Below are 10,424 nucleotides of genomic sequence, written 5' to 3' on the forward strand. Positions count from 1 at the left end.
TTCCCTTCCTCCTCTCACTTTAAAGGTGTAGCGAGCCAGAATGGTGTTAGTTCACCTTTACCCTACACCAAGCACGGCACCAAATTTGTCTTATTTCGTAGACTGATGAGGTAAGAGAATATCTACACATATCGTTGAACTTATGAAAAGGTGTGACTTAAGTATCTATCTGTCTATCTACTGCCAGATGCCTCAATCCCGTAAGGGGTGGCCACAAATAAATCGCCTCCATGTCGCCCTGTCCACCACCATTTCACTGCCCTGCTCTTAGCTCACACCCCCTCGTTTAAGTATCTTCCTTTAAATTCGCTACTATATTTCCGATAAAAAGCTAATAAATAAATAAATAAATAAACTTGAGCACCAAACAGCACTGAAACCGTGTAATTTCCTAGACTATCAAAGCTCTCACGGACCTACGTACAGTACATGGTTTGAAAGTTTACGAAAATGTAATAAGTGTTATTTAAATGACTTCTGAAAATCCGCCGCCATAGTGGTAGGTGGTGACGACCATCATCCACTCACTTGATGTAGTGCTGCCTACTTCTTAGCCTTTATCATTCTTTTTCTGTGCCCGTCCTCCTCTCTTCCTGTTTCTCCCAACTTTCCTGTCACTTCTTATTGCTTTTCTTTCCTTTACAGGTGGCTTTACATTGACTGACAAGCCAAATGGTTTCCTGTACCGGTAACCCAAGAAAACATTTACAAAGCTGGGTGGTAACCATATAACCAAACCATACGTGCTCTCTACGTGTCAACAAGTGGGTTGGTGGAGGGTTAGTGCCCCTCTCTGTAAAACAAATAACTCAAAGTCAAATGGCCACCCCTTACGGGATTATGGCGTCTGGCAATACAGATAGATAGATATTGTCGAAAAAAGGCTAAAAGGCGTAAATTAACCCTCAACAGGCCAAAAGTACGTTTTTCTGGAAACGAATAAGCCTACAGCGAATTATGCCACATCATTACACAGATTAAGACAATGTAATGATGTTACTTAAGTAGATTATCCCCAAATTATCACCACACTGAGGAAAAAAAAGCGGCAAACTGAGCACCAACCAACGATTATTATTATTATTACCGTATTATTATTATTATTATTATTATTATTATTATTATTATCACTTATTATTATTATTATTATTATTATTATCATCACTATTATTATTATTATTATTATTATTATTATTATTATTATTACTACTATTATTATTATTATTATTACTGTTATTATTATTATTATTATTATTGTTTTGAGACTATTCACCCTGCAGGGAATATATGCACACCGATGGAAAGCTTATGGAAAAGTCATACTCGTGGCTGTTAAGTTACTTCCTGAAAATTCTCCACAACATAGCTTAAACACACACACACACACACACACACACACACAGAACTGAGCACCAAAACTGTGATACCTCGGCTCCTATTACGACTATATCTGACCCACCCATTTCATTTCAACACTTCTCTTAATGTATTAAAAATGGGGCTAACGTGGATCTTCTCGAAATTCGCCACTATCTTGCCGAACAAGGACTATTCTTGGGTAATATATCAGAAAATTCAGTTCTATCATAATTCCTCAATCTACTATCTATCTATCTATCTATAGCCCGACGCTCTAATTCCGCAAAGGGTGGCCGCAGACAAAAACACCTCCATGTAGCTCTGTCACCCACCATTTGACTGCCCTTCCCCCAACTCACTCACCCATAGAGGTAGGAGTAGGTAGAGGCGGCATATGGGATTAACCAAGGGTAGGTCAGAGTGAGGCCGACAGACCTGACTCGACCAACATGCGGCGACCTCTTTGACAGCTGTCTGACTTGGTTCCGCTGACCAGGCGGGAGTGTTTTCTTAGTTGCAAACAGAAAAAAATATGTTTTATCTTTATTTATTTATTTATCTATTTTTGCATACTAACCTACAAACTATAATTCACTCTACAGATACTCACCAGTGAAATGTAATGGATGGGTCAGATTTCTTATCTCCTCTTTCATTACACCCAAATGCGGCACAGGTGGTAGGCATTTTTGGAGACTTAGGTTATTTGATGGTGAGATACAACTTAGGACAGAACGTCTCACACCCACAGCTGAACTACAACTAAAACCAGAGGTAGAATGAAGTCTACTTTGTTTCTGGCATTCTCACTGAGGAATACCAGGTGGACACACTGCTGGAGATATTAAAGGCTTAATAATCTCATGGCCACACCCACGGAGGTAGGATTAGGACTCTTACCTCTATGGGCACAGCCACAGAGGTAGGAGTGCACTGCAATCTTCTTCAAGTCAGGTAGGTGTTGCCGTGATCTCTTGACTTGACCAATATGGCCGTTTGATAGTTCTCTGGCTTCACCGGAGCCTTCTCACGCCGACTCTACCCTATTCCTACCTCTATGCACTCACCCCTCTCTCATATAACTCTCAACTCCATCCCTCCATCTCATCCTCGGTCTCCCCCTCCCTCTCCCTCCTTCCACTTTCACCCATATACACCCTCTTAGTCAGTCGTTCATTCTCCATTCTCTCAATCTACGCATGCATATAAACCTATCTCAACAGGGAAATGTCTGTATTAACGTAAAGACCTTGCAACCCTACCGCCCAGCACTTGTGTCGGAAACCAGTGTCATACTTCCCGCGAACTAGGAAGGGGGAGAGACCTTCCTACTTTTAGCTACCTTAATCTTTTCAACCTTATTACTTTTAGCTTCCTTAATCTTCAACCTTATTACTTAGCTTCCTTAATCTTCAACCTTATTACTCTTAGCTTACTTAATCTTCAACCTTATTACTTAGCTTCCTTAATCTTCAACCTTATTACTTAGCTTCCTTAATCTTCAACCTTATTACTTAGCTTCCTTAATCTTCAACCTTATTACTTAGCTTCCTTAATCTTCAACCTTATTACTTAGCTTCCTTAATCTTCAACCTTATTACTTAGCTTCCTTAATCTTCAACCTTATTACTTTTACCTTCCGTATGCTACAACCTTATTACTTTTGGCTTCCTTAATCCTGAACCTTATTACTTTTTGTTTCCTTAATCTTCAACCTTATTACTTTTAGTTTCCTTTATTTTTTCAACCTTATTACTAAGCTTCCTTATTTTTTCAACCTTATTACTTCTAGCTTCCTTAATCTTCAAGCTTATTACGTTTGGCTTCCTTAATCTTTTCAACCTTATTACTTTTAGCTTCCATTATCTTCAACCTTATTACTTTTACTTCCTTATTTTTCAACCTTATTACTTTTAGCATCCTTAATCTTCAACCTTATTACTCTTAGCTTCCTTATTCTTCAACCTTATTACTTTTAACTTCATTAATCAACCTTATTACTTTTGGCTTCATTAGTCTTCAACCTTATTACTCTTATCTTACTTAAAATTCAACCTTATTACTTTCAGCTTCCTTAATCTTCAACCTTATCACTTTTACTTCCTTAATCTTTTCAGCCTTATTACTTTCAACTTCCTTAATCTTCAATCTTATTACTTTTAGCTGCCTTAATTTTCATCCTTATTACTTTCAACTTCCTTAATCTTCAACCTTATTACTTTCAACTTCCTTAATCTTCAACCTTATTACTTTTAGCTTCCTTAATCTTCAACCTTACTACTTTTAGCTTCCTTAATCTTCAACCTTACTACTTTTAGCTTCCTTAATCTTCAACCTTATTGCTTTTACATCCTTAATCTTCAGCCTTATTACTTTTAGCTTCCTTATTCTTCAGCCTTATTACTCTTAGCTTCCTTTATCTTTTCAATCCGGTCCCTAAAGAAATGAAATATCCTTGTTCCGGGTTCTCTCTTCCCGTCTAAACATGGAAAAGGAGGTCAGACTAGAGTTAAGATTGTGGTGATATTTTTCTCCTGTCCTTTACCCCAAAGAAATTCAAAATTACCCTACTTAAGTCATTTACGCCACCCTGGAAATCTTTGGTCTAGGCCTAAGCTATAGAAGGTTCCTGGAGTATTGAGAGAGAGAGAGAGAGAGAGAGAGAGATTCAAAAGTAGACTCCCCTATTCTGTGTTCACTCTTTCTACATCTAGACGTTTTTATTCAGCCCCATACGAGCCCCATTATACCCTTGTTGTAAAGAGTTTAATATATATGCTAAACTTACTTAATCGACAAGTCTCCTAAATTTAATAAAACTGCTGGAGTTACCGTGACTAAGATAAAATATACGTGCAGTCATTGTGTTGAAAGAATTAAGCACTGATACGTTTACTCCAAGGCGCCTGGGAATCAAGTGGTTATTGTCTCAGTCTGACGGCGATCTACGAGAGGCGACTGGGAGAATTTTCGATCGTGTAAAGACAACAGCGGATGTAACAGGTTTTCTCCTTTAATCTTCTCGACTACGATGGCCTCGAGACGGGCCCGTACATCTCGAAGGGGTTACTATGGGACTGTGCTGATACCGTTATTATTACACGGAGACCAAGGCAGAAATTTCTCATACTTTTACGAACGATTTTCAAGTACAGTTACATAACTTTTTTTTAATGCAAAGAAGGAACCAAAGGCAAATTGTTCCCTCCCAGAAAACACAAAAAACAGTGTAACAGAAAGCCAAATCTCTATGATGATTTTAACACGGTTCGAAATGCAACTTTGGGAACAAAATGTGATACCCACACAGAAGATAGCTACAAAGTTTTCATGTCTATCAGAAGCTTCGTAAAAATAAGATCTGTGGCCTAAGATTCATTTTTAAAAACTTACGATCCATTCCGAGTCTTAACTATGATCTGTTTTTTACATGGAAGACAAGCGCTGGACACAAGATCTTTATTTACCTCTTGTTCTTCCTGCATGAGAATGCCCTGGTTACGACGCTGAACTGGTTGTAGGTTAGGTAAGGAGGAGGTAAAGTGAGTGCCGAATCTTGTCACCGCTGTTGTTCTCCCTGCAGAAAAAATAAAACAATAAAAAGAAAAAAAGAAAAAAAAGCTGCGACAAGGACTTGCTTATAAGTTAGCAAATCTAACCCCATGACCGAAGGAAAAAAAATTGTATTAGTGCCTGGAAACTGCACAGCAGAAGGGAGGCACCAGGGTCATGACGATCTAAGATGAGGGCCAAAATAAATCACTTTTTTGGGACATGAGGAACCACCATGAACCAAAATGAATCAAAAAATAAACCAGCCAAAATAAATCACCTGTGTAGGGGCATGAGCAACCACCATGAACCAAAATAAGCCAATTAGGTAAGTAATATGAAGTAGCACCAGGAGCCAGACTAACTATGGTCCTTTCGCAGCAAGAAGTCCGTTCAGGGTGTTGCAGAAGTTGGAATTCCCCCGAGTGTGACGTTGCCAATTTGACCACCAATTATCGGATTATCACTCTGTCTCCCTACCTACCCCCATCTCACCTGTTCTCTCTCTCTCTCTCTCTCTCTCTCTCTCTCTCTATATATATATATATATATATATATTTATATATATATATATTTTTTTATATATATATTTATATATATATATATATATATATATATATGTATATATATATATATATTGTATATATTTATTATTTATTTTCAACTTTTTTCCACACCACCTATGAGGTAAAAGTCTAGGCGCGTTTTATTTTTAAGAGGTTTCCCCTGTAGGCCTAATCCTCTCTCTGACCCTGGGTCCCTCGCCGACCTCGGCGTGGCATCATGGGAAAAAAGCGTGCCACGTGTCGTAGAATTCATTCAAATCGTTGTTATAATTCTAAAAAGTGATACTCAATGTTCTATATAGCTTCCTTTATTATATACACAATATAAAAAACAATTTCAAATAGCACATAGATAGGAAATAAGAGAGAGAGAGGCATGTACTACGGTTGATTTGGCAGCATCGCTAGAGGTGATTCACCAGGTGGGCCCCACCCTGAACGGACTTCTTGCGATGAAAGGACCATAATGGGGATTGGGATATGGAGATCTAACAGTGGAGTAGTTCATGAGGATCTAGCTAAGGAAGGTAGGCGGGAAACTGTTGCCTGTTTGCTCTAACCTGACAAAGAACTCTAGTCCCTTCCAATTATAGTTCTTGGCCAAGTGTAAAGGTAAATTTGATCAGTAACCAAAGACTCTCACTCCTACTTTATAACTACGGCTCACTAAATATCATGCAGCCACGACTTTACACTCAAGTAGTGGGAGTGGCACAGTTTCGTCAGGTGAAAACAAACACTCCTGTGGGGAATCATCAGAACTATGGTCAGGCTGGTTCGTGAGGATCCAGTCCATACACGTCACATTTTAGTAAGGCCCAGATTTTCTTCACTGTGCATCTGATTTCACGTTCTTCATTTTGCATCTCATTTCACGTAGTCCAGTAATAGAAAAAACAGTGTACAGTTCTATATGCTTTCCATAGGACCTCTTCATGACTCTCTCCGTATTTTAATGTTAATTTACTTATTTAAATTTGCATTCATGACTCTGAGATGGCATTTTTAGGTCAAGCCAGAGTAAAAAGAGGAATAACACACATTCTTTACAACTTACCGAGGGGAATGGTGTCCGCCGAGACCGTGGATGGGAAGACCGAGCGACATCCCACCATCAGCACGCCCATGGCCACCCACAGCCGCCCACGCGACGCCCACATCACGCCCATGGCTCGTGGGTCGGAGTAACGATTTTGGTTAAACAGCGGAACAAGTTAAAAACACCGTGCACACACTTTATGACTTCGCCAGCCGATTTCTTAACAGCAGCGTTGCCGGCGCGAGTTATAAACACAGACAAAACACTTCTAAGACTTTGCCAGGTGGTGTCTTAAAAGTCTGTATCAAGACGGCATACGGTTTCTTTAAAACTTCATACAAGACTTTGGAGTACGGTTCCAAAATTTTGTTATTCGGTATTTTTGTTTTTATATTCGATTTAGCTTGTTTTTTATTGTTTCTTCAAGATTTCTGTATGCGATTTTCTTCAAAGTTTGATCCAGTTTTTAATGCACGAATTGCTTAAAGCTTGTGTCAAGATTTTAGGTATATTGTTTTTTTTTTTTTTTTTTTTTTTTTTTTTTTTCAAGAATTTAGTACTCGATTTTTCTGCGTTTATTTCATTTTTTTCTTATTTATTTCTTTACTTTTTTTTTTTTGCAGACATAAGATTCTCTTATTTATTTATTTTGCAGACATACGATTCTCTTAAATCCCGTCTCATGATTCTGCTTACACGTTTCTAGTTATGGCTCAAGTCTTTGTTATTGGACTTTCTAATAACCTGTTTCAAGAGTTAGATATGTCTTTCTTAGTGTATGACTTCTATGCCTGTTTGAAGATTCTGGTGTATGGTTTTCTTAGAACTGCTTCAAAGTTTTCGGTCGTGTTTTTTCTAGGCCAGTTTCAAGATATTGGTATACAGCTTTCTTAGTGTGTTTGAAGACTTTGCTGTACAATTTTCATAGTTCATCTTCACGATTTTTCGATACTATTTTCTTTGAGTCTGCGCTGATACCTTGATATAAGGAACGGTTTTCTGTTTTGAACCTTTGTCTATATTTCTTCAGCTTAAGTATTTACCATGTAATTTTCTCAACAAGCGTATAAAACTTATGAAGTACTCTAGCACTTACGACTCTGCCATGCATTATATTTTAGTCTAGTTTTGACTTTGCTCAAACAATTCTACATAATTTTATGATGACAAATATTGCATCTTTTTCTAGATTGTTTTAACTGTTTGCCTTACAGTTTCCCTTGTAAGACCTCATCCAAGATCAGACTATATAGCACTTCCGTCAGACTATGAAGGACATTAAAAACTACTCTAAATTTACTTAGCAGGGTTCAATAGTTGTGATCAAGCCTTTCAGTTCACACAAAATTTCACCAAAGAATTCTGTCTTATAAAAACACTATACAACACATATCTGGCTGAATGGCTGGTTTGTGTGTAGGTGTTCAGTTACTTAATATTTGTCTGTATTCTGCTGACGCTTTCGAAGATCGAGAAGGATTTAACTGTAGCCGTTCGTAAATAATTCTGGCTTATTTTGGTGTAACTGTTCGTCATTAAGCTTCAAAGGATTTCAAAGTCAAATTATTTATCTGTAACACTTTATGTGTAACCTTAGAAATTTCAGTTTTTTTTTTTTCTTCTTGAACTTTCAAGAATTTCACACTGTGTTCGTCCTTAAGTCCCGGATTTCACACTACCTTCTCGTATAAAAGTATGTAAATGCATCAGTATCATACGAAAATCTACACGAATACTGTGTCAAGTTTGGATTTCACAGTAGGTATTATTTCCCCTTAACCCTTACAACATTTAACATCTTTTCTTATTTAACTTCAAAGGACGACTTCACGTTAAGGGTTCACGGCACTTCCTCGTACTAAAGCCCCCATGCATTTTACAGTAACTTCCCACAACAAGTTACACTCACAAGGCCATTAAAATCAATACAGACTTACCAAGCTTTCTCCGAACCAGCATCTACAGTAACACACCGGCGGTCGCACGAACTTCACACCTGAGCCTCGCTGCCGCACCCACCTTTAATTTGTCCACAACTCTACATTTCGTGACGTACGGTACCTCTAGACTTCAGGATGCGTTGTCAGGCAAAAAGTTTTTATATAGATTCACAGACTTTACCTTTCATGGGACTTTCAAAACTCTCATATCTCCTTTAGGGTAATACGTTGGCTATTTCGCGACACCGTATTTCAAATCGTTAATAAGTAGTTTACTTACAGTACAAATTAGCAACATAAGCCGAACAAGAGACACAACAATGGTGAATAATTAATAAGCCAACAGACACAAGCATCAAGTTATCGCCATGTGCCTTAACTTTTTTGGCGAAATTACTCATAAATAAGATCTTTACGCTGCGTCATGTTTTACACGCAACGAATAGATGGCGTTGGCCTATAATGCGTTTTTACTTTTTACGACAGGCGATGAACGAGTATATTATCGCACGTTCCGGTACGAGAGCAACCTTATCAGTGTTTTTACTCGCCAGATGATAGTACGGGGGCAATAAATCACGTATTTTTTGCACACAGGTAAGGAAGCAAACTTATCAATAACTTCCTTGCTAGATGAATGTGTAACTTGCCAACAGAAGTATAGTTTCCCACGTTAGGAAAAGGACGCAAGCTTTACTTTCCTTTGCCAAATGATATAGGTGTACTAAATTATATATATATTTATGTGTGGGAGAAATTGTACTGTTCCGTGCCAGACAATTAGTAAGCGACAGATTTCACACGTTTAGGCATCGCACAAAGTTTACCAATATTTTTCTTTACCAGTTGGCAGCAAACAATAACACTGCATATATGTCCACACGTCAAGGTATTGGAGTAGGATTTTTTCTCTTTTTTTTCGATACAGGAAAGACAGAGTACGAACGGTATATATATTTCCTAACGACCACTGCGACCTTAAATGTACACTTCCAGCTCACTTGGATATACGGAAAAATGTGCATGTATTTCAGTGTATGTTCAAGGCTGTAACCATTTTCCTTGCCTATTATTGATAAGCGAAGACATTATATATAACTCCGCACGACCACAGACTCCCAGTTACGGATGTCAGTGTAGGGAAGGGAAGTGTAAACTGTGCATTGATTTTTAACACTTCCAGATAATCAAGCTACTTCTTCGTACCACTTAATTGTAGACGATGACGGTATAATTTCGCTTGTACATATCATCGTGCAGTTCCAGCAACGGATGAGGATAGAGCCAAACCGTATATATTTCAGCACAAGGTACAGGAGAGCAGTTCCAAATATTTCTCAGTGAAGACAGGTGACATCAGTCTATTTAGTTCCGCACAAACAGGTATAACTCCCATCAGGGGTGTGGGTGTGAGGACGAGAAAGACTTCGCGCCCACGTGGATGGTTAGAGACGAAAGCGACACACACACACTCTCACATCCGAGGCGATACTGGTTCTCTCTCCCTCCCGAGTCCCGAGTCTCCCTGAAAGTTCCCCGTCATGTTTCCCTGCCCCCGTTCTCCCCCCCCCCCCCTGCAACACCCAGGACCGCCAGCTGTCTGTCCTCCCTGTCAGCCGTACGACAAGGAAAATACTACCTCACTTTACCCTTCCCGTAACTTCTTCACGCCCTGACACACAGTAGCACAGAGGGCTTCGTTTCACCTCTTCCTCAGTTTTTTTTTTGTGAGCATTACACATCACTATCAACTCCTATATCCACGAACACACGGAGACATTAAAAAGGTATAAATAAGACACTTAAGATGTATTATGCAAAATATATATCTCTGACACAAGTGATACAAAAATCCATGCCAACTCGAATGACTAGATTGTTTATTTTTTGTAACTTTAATCCTACGTCGTCTTGTCCTTACTAACGCCCTCGTACCCGTTTTCAGTGAGGCGTAGGGGTCTTTGTACC

This window comes from Coenobita brevimanus, chromosome 1, assembly GCF_032717465.1.
Source record: "Coenobita brevimanus isolate Jiangsu-jjx chromosome 1, ASM3271746v2, whole genome shotgun sequence".
NCBI classification, from domain to species: domain Eukaryota; kingdom Metazoa; phylum Arthropoda; class Malacostraca; order Decapoda; family Coenobitidae; genus Coenobita; species Coenobita brevimanus.